The sequence below is a fragment of the Podarcis tiliguerta genome (assembly GCF_965153285.1).
Source record: "Podarcis tiliguerta genome assembly, chromosome: W".
In the NCBI taxonomy this organism is placed as follows: Eukaryota; Metazoa; Chordata; class Lepidosauria; order Squamata; family Lacertidae; genus Podarcis; species Podarcis tiliguerta.
The window spans coordinates 1,416,864-1,430,338 of NC_139552.1; the positions used below are offsets into that span (position 1 = coordinate 1,416,864).

The window sequence follows — 13,475 nt, forward strand, 5'->3', positions numbered from 1 at the left end:
TGTATGATGTATTGAATATGGGCCTATGGCCGTAATAAACTATCTATCTATCTGTGAAAGATGATTGTTTTAAAAAATGGCAGAGAGAAATGTCTAAGTTTATCGGGGGGGGGGGGGTAAAAGGCTGTCAGGGAGGCTGAGAAAGAGGTGAGGGGGGAGCAGAGAGGCACTTACAGAGAGCCTACATCTTTAATCAGCAGCTATTCCTCCACGTCAGAGGACGATGAGCCAGAAACGTCAGGAGACAATGAAACTGGGAGGGGTGAGCCAGTGCCGGGGACCAGCCACTCACAGAGCAGAGGAAAGAGGAGGGCGGGACTCCGGAAATGGGTCTGCTGGGCGCGGCGAAAGAAAAGATCAGACGATCCAACTGACTCATAAAGATGGAGTGTTTCTTTTGAACTCTTGTAAATACTTTGAAGCTTTGCAATAAATCAGTGTACAGAGATGGCTGTTTGCCTGGAGTTTTATCTCAGCTAGCTTGTCAGCACTTCCCTCACAGCGGCCAAGGATAAAACATAAGATACTTACTGATATAAAAGACAGAGGTGGTTTTGCTCTCCCAGATCTTAAATTATATTATGAAGCGGCTTGCCTGGTATGGATCAGGGACTGGATGAAGTTGGAAAAGCAAGAAGCATTAGAATTGGAAGGACATGATAATAGATTTGGCTGGCACGCATACCTATGGTATGGGAAAGGGAAGGTACACAAAAGTTTTTATAATCACATAATCAGGAAGTCATTAATAAGAGCATGGGAAAGATATAAAGTTTTGTTAGAACAGAAGACTCCTTGGTGGCTTTCACCACATGAAGCTTTCCTGCTCAAACCACTTGGAAAGAAAGGAAAGTGGCTTACGTACGCTGATTTGCTAAAGGATCAAGAAGGAAAATGGAAATTAAGAGATTATGAGGAAATAAAAGACCATTTTCAGAGCTGGTTACATTATTGGCAACTACATGAAACATACAAAGATGACAATAAGAAAGGATTCAGTTATACGACTTCCAGATTTCAAAAGGAAGTCGTAGAAGGGAAGGTGAAGCTGCTGAAAGGTGCGTATAGTATTCTGCTAGAATGGGATACAAAAGACGAAGAGGTGAAATCAGTTATGATTAAATGGGCACAAGATAGGCGTCATAACATAATGTTTGAAGACTGGGAAAGGTTGTGGAAAACTGACTTACAATTTACAGATTGCTCCTTGCTGAAAGAAAATTATATGAAAATGATGTATAGATGGTATATAACACCAGTGCAGATAGGAAGAATGTACAAAACCGGTTCAAACATGTGTTGGAGATGTAAGGAAAAAGAAGGGACTTTTTATCACATGTGGTGATAAAATTTTGGGAAATGATATATAATGAGTTGAAAAAAATGTTCCAATTAACATTTGTCAAAAAACCTGAAGCATTTTTGTTAGGGATTGTTGGGAAAGACCTGCCAAAGAAATTTAAGAATATTTTTATGTATGCAACAACTGCGGCAAGAGTCTTAATAGCACAAGGATGGGAGAATGAAGAAACCCCGACTAAAGTACTGTGGCAAGAAAAATTGATGGACTACGTGGAGTTGGCGAAATTGACATACAAATTGCGGGACAAGGACAACTGTGATTTTAAAGAAGAATGGTAACTTTTTAAAGAAGAATGGTAACTTTTTACAAAGTATTTAAAGAAACAGCAAAATGAATTGGACTCCTTGGCAGGTTTTGAATAAACACTCACAAATTTATTATTAATAACACAGAGACAGATAAGTTAAGGATCTTTACAATTTTACAATATGCAGAGAATTATAAGTATGGAAAAACCAGAGAGAGGAGCTGAGGGAAGTCCGGGGGAGGGGGGAGGGAAAAAACTAGGGGGGGACTTTTGGATGATATGTTTTATTGATATTATGTTGTTATGCTTAATAAAACTTTAAAAAACAAAACAAAAGCAGAATGTTGAAGAACCATTACTCTTTGGGTTCGGTCAGTCAAACAGCTACAGATCCACCTAACAGTTCCCCTGTTCAACCCACATTTTACCAGCTTCCTCACAAGAATATTGTTACAAAAGCCCAGCACCTGTCCCTCTCTCTGCCAAGCTGCGGCAAGAGTGCATGGGATCTCAGGCGCCCACACAGGGTCTGTGTCCCTTTGGAGAACAGAATACACAGCGGAGGCTGTTGTGCTTTAAGAAATAGGGTTTATTCACCTATTTACACCTTCCATTAGAATGGAGGGGGTCCAGATCTTACAGCATGGTCCACAGTAGTGCAGGCAGTCCTTCCTTCACCCCTGCCAAGATGGATCTCCCCCTTTCTTCTTCTTTCTTCTTCCCATAAGTCCCTTGCCTGGTCCCAGAGCAGTTACCCTGGCAACCTTCCAAATCTCTAGTCTCTGGTCACACCTGGGACAAGGAGTTGTTGATGACCATCTATGCTAACAGCTCTGCTCTTCCCTCAGCCAGCCAGACTGGTTTGTGTAAGTGATATGTACTGAGTTGAATATTATCCAAACTGCAGCAGTCTGATTGGTCCTAGAACAATAGGATCCAAAATGCAGCAGTCTGATTGGTCCTAGAACAATGCAGCAGTATGATTGGTCGGCAGGAGCCACCCAATCCAGCTCCAGATAGAAATGAATCCACAACCTGATTGGCCTACAGGAGAATTCCGGAATTAGCCAATCACGTGCAGCCCATTGTGTAAATAATGTATATAAAGCAGATACTTTGAGGGGACTTTCATTTCCCTCCTCACCACTATGAGCTGAATAAAGAGCATAAAATCCACTCTCGACTCTGAGTATATTTCAGTAAGGCAGCCTAGGAATCCCCTTGCAGCTTATATTGTTCCTTCATATCACAAAGAATCCCAAATCCTAGCATTTATTGATTTATAGGGTTTACTTCAAAACTCTATCAATATCATGGGGGACTTTGCCTTACTGAAGTCAAGATACACTATTTCCACAGCATTTCCCTGATTCACCAAGCTTGTTGCTCCATCAGAAAAAGAAATGAGCTTTGTCTGACATGACTTATTATTTAGTGGCGCATACTGGGTCTTAGTAATCACAGCATCCTTTCCTAAGTGCTCACAGACTGTTGAATCACTGGGCAACAATTTTTTACTTTTTGAATGTTGTCTAGATTTCTACAACTGATTTAGGGTATTTTTGCACTGCTGAATCAGGAAATGGCATCCGTTTCTCTCCATCAGGTCAGGTTTACTGTAAACTGAATGGTGGGCATTGATAAAGGTAAGTACACGTAAATTGCATGTTGCTTCACCATTTTTCAAACTTCGGGGCATGAACTTCTGTTTCTTGGAACTCCTGGAATGCTTAGCGGCAGGGAGGTCTCTCTTCAGAGTGCAACAGTAGTCAGCCACAAGTAAGTGAAGCAGTCACCATCCTTGTCCAGAGCCTTGGTGAACTGCTTGATTAAGCCGAGCTTGATGTGCAGCGGTGGGAAGAGTATTCTGTTTCTGTCCACCAGAGGGTTGTTGATGACGTTCCTTTTTTTGCAAGGCACCAATTCCTCCCGCACAGGCCAGTCCTTCTTCGTGTAATGGTGAGCACGGTCCCTACTATCCCACATGCACAGAAAACATGGGTACTTGGTGAAGCCAGACTGTTGTCCCAACAAAAAGTTCACCATCTTCAGGTCAACACAAATAAACCACTTATGCTGATCATAACCAATTTTCTCCAGCACATACTTCACCGCTTCATAGTTCTCCTTCAGTGTACTTGAGTGAGCCAGGGGTATAGAGGCAAACTGGTTGCCGTTGTGTAGCAGAACACATTTCAGTGATCGCTTGCTGCTGTCAATGAACAGTCTCCAATCTTTGGGTTCGTACTGTGGCACTCCAAGCTTGAACAGAAGCTGCGCAATATCTGCACAGTACACCAAGTCCTTCTCTTCCGAGAAAAAACGGAGGTACTCTTGATGCCTGTTGCGGAAGAAGCTGATGCGAGCGCTGTCAGAGAGGAGGTTTTTTTCCTTCAATCTGGATGCCAACAGTTCGGCAGAGTCCTTTGACAAGCTGAGGTTGCGAAATAGATCATTCAACTCCTTTGGGGAAAATGGATGTGGAGCATCATCTTCAAGAACCACTTCTTCTTCTTCATGTCCTTCAACACTGGAGGCATCTTCGTCACTAATGTCAGGAAGTTCTCCGAAGATAGGCACTGGAATTTCATCACAATGAGCTACAGGACGACGTGCTGATTGAAGATCAAGATACTTCGTGGGGCAGCTGCCCCATTAACTTAGTTTTGATCCCCCAACTTTATGCTTTGCCACACCAATTTATGGAAGATTTTGAGGTTTTATGACTTCAAACTGATCCCTTTTTGACATAATCACCCAGAACTATCGGACCTGAATACTTCTTGTCATTAAAATAACCATTTCCAATCAAAACAATTATTCGACATGGCATTTTACCCCCACCAACTTCTTCTAAAATGCTCCACACAAGCGTACATGTGAATAAAAACGTAAAAAAAACAACATGTGGCCATAGCTCAAAAACTTGACCTGATTGAGAAAAACCAATGTGAGTTTTGGATTCAGCGCATCAGATTCGTCCTAAATCAGCTGAAAAAACGCAGACAACAAATTTGTTGTTGACCAGTGATCTGTTCTAGGACCTTTCCTGCTATTGATGTCAAGCCCACCAGTCGGTAGTTAACTGGGTCTTCTCCCCCCCCCCCCTTTGAAGATGAGGACAATATTTCTGTTTGTAGGGACCTCACCCGTTCGCCAAGATTTCTCAAAGATTATTGACAGAGGCTCTGAGATTACATCCGCAAGCTCCTTTAATATCCTTGGATGCAGCTCATCAGGTCCTGGAGATTTGAACTCATTAAAAGTTCCTAGGTGTTCCAATGCCACCTCTTTTTCTATTTTGGACTGCAACTCCCTCCTTACATATTTTATTATTGTTATAGGTAAAGGTAAAGGGACCTTTGACCATTAGGTCCAGTCTGGGGTTGTGGCGCTCATCTCACTTCTGTTGGTTTCTGTTTCCCTCACTGAGCAGCAGCTGCAAGTCATGGGACTATGTTTTCATTCCACAGTTCAGTTACTGTTGGGTTCACACGGGAAAGGGAGATGGGATGTGACGTACACTGGTTTCCTGTTTTCTTTGTTCTGTCATTCCTTTGTTGGAGTTGCTCTCTACTCTCACAGAGGCAAGATGTATATTTGTGTGTTCTCGGTATAGCTTAGAAATAAAGATTAGCAATGTAGCCATACCTGCTTCATCCTTTTGTTTGTGGACACTGGGATTATGCTCTGCTGGGCTCAGGATCCAGATGAGCCGTATCAGCTCGAGGGCCAGAGCTGAATGAAACTAAAAAATTTTGGTTATGGGGCTCCAGAGGGCGAAATCAAGATGACGGATGGCGGAGGCACGGAACGTTATTTGCTCTGCGCGTCAAGATGATTGAGGAGAGGTGTGTGCTCTTGCCCCGGGAAGCCTGCCAGTTCCTAATTAATGGCTTCAAGGGGTGGACTTTTGGGATTCTTTGAAGCCTTTGAACTTTTAAGCCAAAGCACTAACAGGCTGTGGCAACAAGAAGCTCGGGAAAAAGTGAAAGTGCTTTTGGGAAGCAGCTGTAAACAGACACAGTTTGCTTTAAAGACACAGACATGGCCAATGCAAGGCTAGCAGACGCTTTGGGGATTCCAAAGCTCACCAAAGAGAATTACGTGGAGTGGGCACAGTATGCAGAGGCACTGCTACGGAAAGAGGGTCTGTTCAATGTCATAACAGACAACCCCCCAGCTCCTGTAACAGATGATTGGAGAGCAAGGGATTCAAAAGCAAGGGGAACTCTTACGTTGATTGTATCCCCTGAAGAGCTATGTTTATTACGTGACAAGGCCTCAGCCAGAGAAATGTGGGACAGTTTGCAACACTCACATTTGAGAACAGAGGCTGGAGCTTCTTTGTTCTACTATGCCAAGTTGCATGATATGGCACTTGTTGAAGGTGCAGATGTGCATGCTCATCTGATGGAGATGCAGAACCTCAGGCATGAGCTGCAACAGAGAGGAATCACCTTTCCAGAGGCTGTGTATTCCTTCATGATTCTACATTCTTTGGGTTCGAGTTGGGAAGCGATTGCCAGTCAGATTGCCGTATTGCCAACTGCTCAGCTCACAGTAGCACATGCTACCGCTGTTGTACTGAATGAAGCGGATCGCCGTAGTGCTAACTGCATCACTAAGGGGGAGTCTTCACAAATGTCATCCCAGAATGCAGTGTAACCACTAGATGGCGCCAAAGCTTTGAAGGCAGTGAAATGCTACTCGTGTATCCCAAGGCCAAGACAACAGAGCAGCGCAGCGTAAGCTCAACGCGTGGAAAAGGCAAAGGCAAAGGTCCGGTGTCCAGGACAATGCAGCACAAGGCAATGGTCTCACGCTTCACTCTGAAGGTTCCAAAGGTCCAGAAGACGTCTAGATCTTTCTTCGTCGTGGATTCGGGCACGACCAGACACATTTGCCGCGAGAAAAGACTGTTTGTGTCTTTTACACCGCAGGAAGGTGCGATTCACCAGGCGGATGACCACACGATCTCCAGTAAAGGCTACGGAACTGTTGTTCTTCACAGCTTGGACGTATTGATACGCAATGTTCTCTATGTTCCAGATGCTGCACACAACCTACTGAGCGTCGCGCAGCTGACTGAACGGAACATTGACATTTCCTTCAAGAAAAGGAAGTGCATCATCACCAAGAAAAACGATTATGTATTGCATGCTGATTACGTTGATTGTTTGTGTTGTATTATGATGTTGTTGTGCAGGATGAAACTCGTTGTATTGCATTGACGTTGGGTTGGAAATGACTGGCAGACGAGTTGAAGGTGTCCATGTGGGAGGCATCTCCTCGACCAAGTCTTGGAGAGTCCCTTTTATTGTATTTTACCCCAATTGCCTCAGATATGCTTAGTGCTGATTGGTTACACGTGGGTTGCGTATAAGCGTCACATTATTACATACACATACGAGGGGTTTACATGCAGACATACGCATCACTAGATAAAGAGAGTACAGGAACATGGCAATCTATGATAGATAGGGGATGTTACGCAGGAATTATATAGAGTGCACTTAACATTCTTCTAGTCTGTGGTAATAAACAGGGGAAGTTTATAGTTAGATAACAGGGTCATGACATCAGCTTAGAGAGTTAGAGCTTTCCGTGTCAGGTTCGTACAGACTAGCACTGTGCGAGAACTTTCACCTACGCAGGCCTCTAAGAGATGCAACAGGAACACAGGAAGGACAGGAAGGAACACATTCTTAGTCACATAGGACAAGGAGCACCAGAACACACTCCTAGTCACATAGGATAAGCGATACACTACACAGGTACTAACAAAGTTTTGCATGCAGGATGTATTTATGATTTTCATCAAAAATTTGGTCATTTACACTTTGAGGCAGTTTCCAAAATGCCTGCCTTGGTTGAAGGTATGACTATTAAACCCTGCAGGTACCACATGAAGTGTAAGGCATGCTCAGCAAACAAGGTCAAAATGGCTGCGAAAGGTAAGGTGTCTAGTAGACAAGCTACAGAACCATACCAGGTAGTGCATGCTGATCTCGTTGGTCCACTAACACCCTCTTTGGGTGGAAACAGGTACTTCATGGTTCTTATTGATTCATTTTCCAGGTATATTTATGTGTTCAATCTCAAGCAGAAATCAGAGGCGTTTCTTAGGTTCAAGGAATTCTGTGCTTGGTTGGAAAATGTGCACGGTAAGAAGGTAAAATCTCTTTTTACTGATCGCGGGGGGAATTCATTTCTCAGCAGTTTGAAGCTTTTCTGACTGAGAAAGGAATTCAGCATGATTTGTCAAGTCCTCATTCTCCATGGATGAATGGACTTTGTGAGAGAGCAAATCAAACATTGCTTCAAGGGTTGAAAACCTTGCTGCATGATGCCAATCTTCCAGAGAGTTATTGGGCAGAATCTCTGAGCTGTTTTGTTTACAGTTATAATCAGAGATTATCATCATCGATTGGTTGTACCCCCTATGAAAAGATGTTTGGCAAGAAACCATACATCAAGCACATGAGAATTTTTGGTTCTGACATGTGGGTTCACACACCGCAAAGCTCCAAGTTAGGCAAGCGTGGATTGCATGGTATCTTTCTAGGGTATCAGAAAGGTTCTTACAGAGTAATGATGACTGACTCTAAGACAATTAGACTCACTAGAAGTGTTGAGTACAATGCCAAGTAGGGGGAGAATGTGGGAATTTCCCAGTGTTATCCTGATGACAGTGAAGAGACTGAGGATAAGCAACCGCAGCAGCCCACACCCACTGATGAAGGTCCTGAGTCTGAATCTGAGTCTGAATCGGATGATTCAAATGATTTCAAGAGTGCGAAAGCCTCTATGCGACCCTCTGAAAGTTCTGATTGGGAATTGGAGGAACCATTGTTCACTATAAGTCACTATTCTCCTAAGAAAGAAGAGGAGAGTGTTGAAGACTTACGGCTAATTCACAGGTCTGAAAGAGCCACGAAAGGTAGACCTCCAAAGAGATTTGCTGATGAATATGCTAAGACAGCAGTTGCAGCTGTTAATAGCTCCAAGAAGGTATTTAAACCTTCAAGTTTCCAAGAGATCCAGGATTTGGATTCAAAGGATGCTGAGCCATGGTTAACTGCCATGAAGGCTGAGCTTGATTCCTTAGAGAGGAACAAAACATGGGAGCTAGTTCCAGTAGTTCCAGGAATGAAACTGCTTGGAAGCAAATGGGTCTTCAAAGCGAAGACAGATCAAAATGGCAAGATAGTCAGACACAAAGCCAGATTGGTAGCCAGAGGTTTTTCACAGGTTCCAGGTGAAGACTATCACGAGACCTACTCACCCACCGTGAGATATGAAAGCATTAGGCCCATGCTCAAGCTTGCTGCAGAAGAGAATCTACATGTTTCTCACCACGATAAGAATACAGCATTTTTGTACGGATCCTTAGGTGAATCACTTTATATGCTTCCACCTGATGGCGTACAGGTAAAACAGGGATTTGTTTGTTCTCTGAAGAAATCCCTTTATGGTCTCAAACGGAGTGCACGATGCTGGCATTCTAAACTCACTGAAGTATTGTTTTCTCTAGGTTTTCAGCAAGGGAAAGCTGATCCATGTGTATTTGTCAAAGAGGAAGGGCAAAAGAAGCTGTATTGCTTATTTTATGTTGATGATATTCTTTTCTTTTGGAAAGATGTCAAAATGTACAATAACGCCCTAGCTCAACTGAAAGAGCACTTTGACATGAAAGATCTTGGTGAGGTAACCAACTACCTATCTCTGGAAATAGAGAGAGACCAAGAAGGCAATATTCTAGTACACCAGTCACGGGAAATTGCTGATGTGTTAAGCAAACTAAACCTGATGGATGCTAACCCTGTAGACACAAATGACAACAGGTTATCAGGTAGATGACACTGAAGGAGCATTTTCTGACACTACACTGTACAGAAGTGTGCTGGGCAAACTAAATTTCATTGCCAGATGTTCAAGACCTGACATTGCTGTTAGCTGTAATTTGCTAAGCAGACAAGTCAACAATCCTACTGTTAAGGATTGGAAAGCTCTGAAACGCATAGCACGCTATTTAAAAGGCACTATGCATTACAGACTGAGATTTAACAGTCAAAAGTCTGGTGGTCTTGAGATATTTGCAGATGCAAGTTTTGGTGGTGACACTACAGACAGGAAAAGCACGTCTGGGGTTTGCTATATGTACAATCAGGGTCTATTTGATTGGTCATGCAAGAAGCAAACAACAGTTAGCTTAAGTACTTGTGAAGCTGAACTGAATGCACTGTCTTATTCACTTAAGGATTGTGAATGGTTGTTACAATTGTGCAAAGACATGAAAATTCCTGTCAAATGTCCAATCCAGGTTTATCAGGACAACAAAGCATGTTTGGCTTTGCTGAATTCTGAAGGTTGTAAGCAAAGCACGAAGCACTTGCATTTGAAGTTGCAACATGCTAGGGAATGTGTTCAGAAGGGACTCGTAACGGTGTCCTCTATGCCAGGTAATGAAATTCATGCTGATTTATTGTCCAAGGGATCAACACTGTAACTATGTACAGAAGTTGGGTTTCTACTGATATTGTACGGACACGCTGCCCAGTGATGTTCACAGAAAGGGGGAGGATGTTGGTTTCTGTTTCCCTCACTGAGCAGCAGCTGCAAGTCATGGGACTATGTTTTCATTCCACAGTTCAGATACTGTTGGGTTCCCACGGGAGAGGGAGACGGGATGTGACGTACACTGGTTTCCTGTTTTCTTTGTTCTGTCATTCCTTTGTTGGAGTTGCTCTCTGCTCTCACAGAGGCAAGATGTATATTTGTGTGTTCTCGGTATAGCTTAGAAATAAAAATTAGCAATGTAGCCATACCTGCTTCATCTTTTTGTTTGCGGACACTGGGATTATGCTCTGCTGGGCTCAGTATCAAGATGAGCCGTATCAGCTCGAGGGCCAGAGCTGAATGAAACTAACAGCTTTATTGGCCGAGGGAGCCGGCATACAGCTTCTGGGTCATGTCGCCAGCATGACTAAACCGCTTCTGACGAACCAGAACAGTGTTTACCTTCCCTCCGGAGCGGTACCTATTTATCTACTTGCATTTTGATGTGCTTTCGAACTGCTAGCTTGGCAAGAGCAGGGACTGAGCAATGGGAGCTCACTCCGTCGCGGGGATTCGAACCGCCGACCTTCTGATCGGCAAGCCCTAGGCTCTGTGGTTTAACCCACAGTGCCACCCGTGTCCCATTATTGTTATAGATGTGGGTAAAATTAATAAATGTTAGGATTTAAATTAATTGGGACTTGGATTAAAGTGTAGAACTGTGCCAGGCAGGGAATTCAGGGAATTCATGGGCTGGCTTATGCAAACCAGCCTGGCTGGCTGGAGGAAGAGCAAACCTGTTAGCATTACATAAAGGTGTTGTAGGGCCATTGAGGAGAGGAATCCTTTAGCCTGGGGGGTGAGATGTTACCAAGGTGATGGGGTGTATGTTTGAAGGGTCAGGAAAAGGGAGCTTTGAAGCAGGGATTCCTGGGAAGGAGGAAGTAAGGCTGAGATCCATCTTAGAGACAGAGATGAAAGGTTTCCTGTACTGCTGTGGGCCATGCTGTAAGATCTGAATCCCTTGCATGGAGACTGAAGGTGTAAATAGGAGAACAAACTGTATTTCTTAAAGCACAACAGTCTCCACCATATCTTCTATTCTGCAAAAGGACACAGACCCTGTGTGTCTGCCTGCAGTCCCATGCACTCTTGCCACTGCTTGGTGGAGATAGGGGCACACCAGACTTTTGTAACACTGGTGTCAGAGGTGGGATCTGTGTTTCCTGGCGAGAAGGCCTAGGAGTGACATACACCTAAAGTCAAAATGGAGGGAGGAGAACCAACAACCCTTGAGCTGGAGAGAAAACTAGCAGAGACGGAAAGGGCAGAGGCACAATGGCAGCAGTCTGTGTTCTTGCATGAGCAGCTGCAGCAGGAGAATGAGAAGTGCCACAGTAAGTTCAAATATCTGCAAAAGGAGTACATGGGATACCTCCAAGGAAAGCAAGATGTGACTCCAAATGTGGTGAGGAAAGCAACAACATTCCTTGAGCAGCTCATATTGGTGGACCAACAGTGGGGTGAGCATGTGAACAAGCAGGTCATTGAAATAAACCAACTGACAGACCAGCACAATAGGATTCTCCTTGGGGAGAAAAGTGTAACTCCATGCGAGGGAAGTGCCCTGCTGGAAGGTGAGAAGCTACAGGGGTCTGGGAGTGACCCGGGAGCCCAGCTGCCAGGTGCCCAAGAGGAAGGGGTGACCAGAGAGATCCAAACCATGGATGGGCAGTTGAAGGGCTTGGACTGTGAAGAGTTGCAGTCTGTAGGTGAATGCAATGGAGATAAGGATAAGCTGGCTGGAATGGGGAAGCAGTCAGCTCCCACTGAGTTGGAAGCTGTGCCTGAGGAAATGGGAGAGGAACCCACACCTGTGAGGAAGGCAGTGGATGCCAATGTACCCATGGAGGGGCAGCAGCTTCCTGTGAGCTCGGGGGGAAAGCTAGAGGAGCAGCAGGCGGCTGCTGGATCAGCGCCTTTGGGGTGCCAGGAGAAGGGGAGCGCACAGCTCCTGCTGAATCTGTGATGGAAGAGGACTTCCGGAGCAGCGTACTTGGAGGACGGGTGATGGATTGCGCTCTTGGCAACTCGAGGCAGTCCAGACGCCAGAGAAAACCGAGGGAGAACAGGAGGCGTGAGTTTTCCCGAGCTCAGGTGGGGATCCTGAGTACAGAGCCCAGGGCAACGCATTTCTGGGATTTCCCCAAGACCAAACAATTTAAAACTCATTTAAAAATGTCTGGCTGAAGAGCTAGCAAGGGGAGAACCTCAGCGCTAAGGGGCAGAGCCATTCTCTGGCGTTAACGTCTCCAAACCCAGCGAGGAAGCGCTGAACTCTCCATTAAGTTTAAAACTGGAGATAAAGAACCCCCCCTCCTTATAAAGGACTGGAAACTGGAAAACGTCTGGTTATCAGCAGAGCACAGGGGCGGAGGCAGCAGAAATAAAGAATATAAAAAATACAGAGTGACCTTTTAAGAGTGAAAGGGGACCAATCCCCACAGCACCAACAGTAACTGTTATTAAACTTCACAAAGGTGCCTTATAAGAGTGATTATAACCCAGCAGAGAGTTTTAAAACAGCAAAGACAGAGATTGCTGAGAATGCTGAGACAGAGACTGCTTAAATAGCAGAGAAAGGGGGGAAACCAGCAGCTTCTACTTACATAAAGTTGCAACTTTTAACCAGAGCCTTCAATTAAAAAGAAATAAGGACAGAAACACTCTGTGTCGGCTGTGTGGGACGAAGGGGCTGTGAGGGGAAGGAGAAGGGTGAATGAGTCAGCGTGGAGGAGCCCCGCCATAGCAGGAGCAAAGGCAAGCAGGAAGAGAAGCTAAGGAGTCAGCTTGCACACATGAAAGGGAAAAACAGATGAGAGAAAACAGAGTGTAGAAAAAACTAGAGGGACGCCTAGTGGCAAAAGAAGTGAAAGACGTGAGTAAAATCAACAGAAGGCAATTAAGTATAGTGGTAGCTCCACCTACTGGGCAAACTGGAAATAACAAGAATAAACTGATATAATAAAGAAATGAACACTGTTTGTATATATTAGCTAAATTTGAAAGAATGTGCAACCTAAAAAATCTAAATAACCCAAACAAAGAAGATTCCTGGTCTTACTCAATATAAGAGCAATTAAAAAAAGAATTATTATTATTATTATTTTAAAACGGAAATGGAAGTATAAAAAGTGAAGCAAGGGAAACTCCCAGAAATAAAAGAAGTGCAGAGATCACCTGAAACTGTTATTTTAAAAGAGGTATTGCTAGGTAGGCTTCTCAATGGGATCAAAGAAGATT

At 44.1% G+C, this 13,475-nt stretch overlaps 1 long non-coding RNA gene across 1 annotated transcript in view; it reads left to right on the forward strand.

The window, feature by feature from the left end:
- Positions 1 to 13,475, forward strand: part of LOC310668885 — a 504,734-nt gene that overhangs the window by 46,445 nt on the left and 444,814 nt on the right. The gene's annotated exons all lie outside the window — the stretch shown is intronic.